General features: G+C 33.6%; 1 long non-coding RNA gene across 1 annotated transcript in view; it reads left to right on the top strand.

Annotated features, from left to right (window-relative positions):
- LOC111816540 overlaps window positions 1-2265 on the top strand; it is a 4270-nt gene extending 2005 nt beyond the window's left edge. Inside the window, exons 2-3 of the long non-coding RNA XR_002820905.1 lie at window positions 260-304; window positions 2240-2265. This is a non-coding gene — a long non-coding RNA (uncharacterized LOC111816540). The remainder of the gene's footprint in view (window positions 1-259; window positions 305-2239) is intronic.
- The last annotated feature ends 340 nt before the right edge of the window (window positions 2266-2605 follow it).

The raw sequence follows: 2605 nt of genomic DNA, 5'->3' as shown, positions 1-2605 counted from the left end.
AACCCTTATTTAAAGGTCATTGCAGATTTCTATGAAACAGTACCAATCTTATGTTGGGTTATACATGTATATTTTTCCATATATGTATGTGTATGTGTATATAAAAGACAGGGAAGAAGTAATATAAAGTCAACAGAAAATGGAAATATACTTTTTAAAGTTTCTAATACTAGGAGAAGATATCATACAATGAGACATAATTTTTAATGACATCTTACATCCCAAATTAATATTTCATCTCATACTTTCCTTTATATAGTTCCAACAAGAAAAGAAAGCCTTCATCTGCACAATGTGACAAAAGGTAGGTTTCAGCTTCATGTTCAAGTGTATGCTGATATTCAAATGCCTGAATCGTGTCAGATTTCACACTGTGAATGTAAACACTGGTCTCATTTTAAAGCAAGGAAGTCCAGTAAGTACACACTTCTGGTACTAGCAAGAGAGACGCATACAAAGTCTAGCAGAACATTTTCAATGAAAAATTAAGAAACGTAAAGACACCAGAACTATGGAGAACATAAACAGATACTTCAATGTGCATAAAAGCCTCTCCTTTCTAAAATATTTTCGTAGCATTAATAATGAAAACATGATACACCTCTAGTATTTTAAATGTATAAATAGGATTTATTTTACGAGTAAAAAATATAATTAATGTCATGTATATGTTTTTATTATTTATAAGATGATACTTTAAATATATTTAACTTACAAATTTGGACAATGCCAGTCTGGAATTAGAAGACAGATACGCTTTTCCTACAAAGAAATGATCTATTTTGGTGATGTCATCATAAAACTGACAGAATTACATAATCTGAGTAACATAATTTTGGTATATTGAATTGAATAAAAACATGATTTAAATTCTATGATAGTAGATAGACATACCACAGCCAAGCCAATCATCCTCACTCATGGTGAATACCTAAACTCTCCCCGTGGGGAGAAGAAGCCCTTTTGCACCCATGCTGTGGTGTGGGTACCTGACAGGCAGGGTGTGTCTAGCCACATAACCCAGCCTACGATTACTAGCAACTTGGCATAAGCTCAGTAATATACAAGCATAAAATGAACAACAAGGAGACATTCACACTGAAGGAATGATATAAGGGAAATTTCATGCTGGAACATTTTTCAAGATGTTTAATAAATTGAGAAAATAAGAATGAAAAGAAACAGATTACCTAGAAAATGCACAGCTATATCCATCCTTGTGATTATTTTATTCAGTCCTTACTGTACTCCAATCATCATGCCTTGACAAAAGACAAGTGAAATGGACGGGAGAGAGACATCCCACAGACCTGCCACAGCAGGGCCTGGCTACGGCTTCAAGGCCAAGTCCCTGGACCGCAAACACTGCTCAGGGCTCAACCTGTGCAGTCGCGCTTCATTACCCTGTAGCAGCGTCACCGTCAGATTTCCACCAATCAGAGCGGCCTGAGGATGAAGTGTACCTATTTTGCCCCAAGGAAAGGCTCTATTCTGGCTCTGCTTGGAAGTTTCCCTACTTGCTCAGTTTAGAAGGGATTCTGTACATTCTTCTGGGATTCTGTCATTTTTGAGATTCTCGTATTTTGCATAGACAATGGAGAAAGTTTGATACATAAGAAAATGCAAGCCTGACACAGAAACTATTTCCTTTATTCAACAGTAATTTCTTGATTCTCAATATTTATTTTATTCCTAAATCCCTGTTTTACTAACCAATGCTAGTGTTTTTAAAGAAAAAATAATAACATGTTTGAGTGAAGTATTTTGCCAAGTTATTTTTTGAGGAATTGTGTGTGCAAAACATGCTGCCATGTTAACACTAAAACCACAAGCAACCTGATTGAAAATGTTTTCTTAAAATGTTTTCTACTGGCATAAGTTAATTTTTTAAATGTGTAATACTTAGGTTACATGAGAAATTGTACAAACAGCAAAGTAAATAATGCAATGAAGATCCTTCAAAAATTATATTTTGTAGCTTGGCTCCTAACATTTAACAAATGTTGATAGAATAGATAAGGTACTGATCTTTTTCAAAGAAGGTATGATGTTTACAATAGTATTTAGGATAATCATCTTAATCTATATCTTTCATACTACATACATATGTTGGATGAAAGTGTATTACTTAAGCATATAATAAGAAATTCAAAAGATATCCTATACTTACATAGAACCTATTGATAAATACTATCTTTTTTTGGCATTTACTTTAATTAAAATGTATTTTCTTTTTTAGCAGAAAAACCTGAAAAAGTATCAAGTAAGTACAGTGCATGTCCACAAGTGCTCTTCGCTATACATATCAATTGCAAGCTTAAATCTATACATATTTTTGTTTTCAATGTTTTCAAAGATTGAGTTATTTCATCCAAAGCCCCTAGCAGGCATTTGCTAGCTTTGATTCTTACTCATGTTGCAACGTCTAAAAACCACTTGGGTCACTCAATTATAATTCATCATTGAAATTTCCTGTTCTTAAGCCTGAAAGAGACATCATTTTCATTCAAATAGACAAATCTTTTCAGTGAATGAAGCAAAATAATCTTTATCTGCTTTCAACTCAGAATCACTAAAAACTCAGTGCAGAGTCCACGCGGTAGAA

This window comes from Octodon degus, unplaced genomic scaffold, assembly GCF_000260255.1.
Source record: "Octodon degus isolate 3935 unplaced genomic scaffold, OctDeg1.0 scaffold00034, whole genome shotgun sequence".
Taxonomy (NCBI): Eukaryota; Metazoa; Chordata; class Mammalia; order Rodentia; family Octodontidae; genus Octodon; species Octodon degus.
The sequence above is the reverse complement of the archived record's forward strand: the minus strand, read 5'-3'. Positions and strand labels throughout refer to the sequence as shown.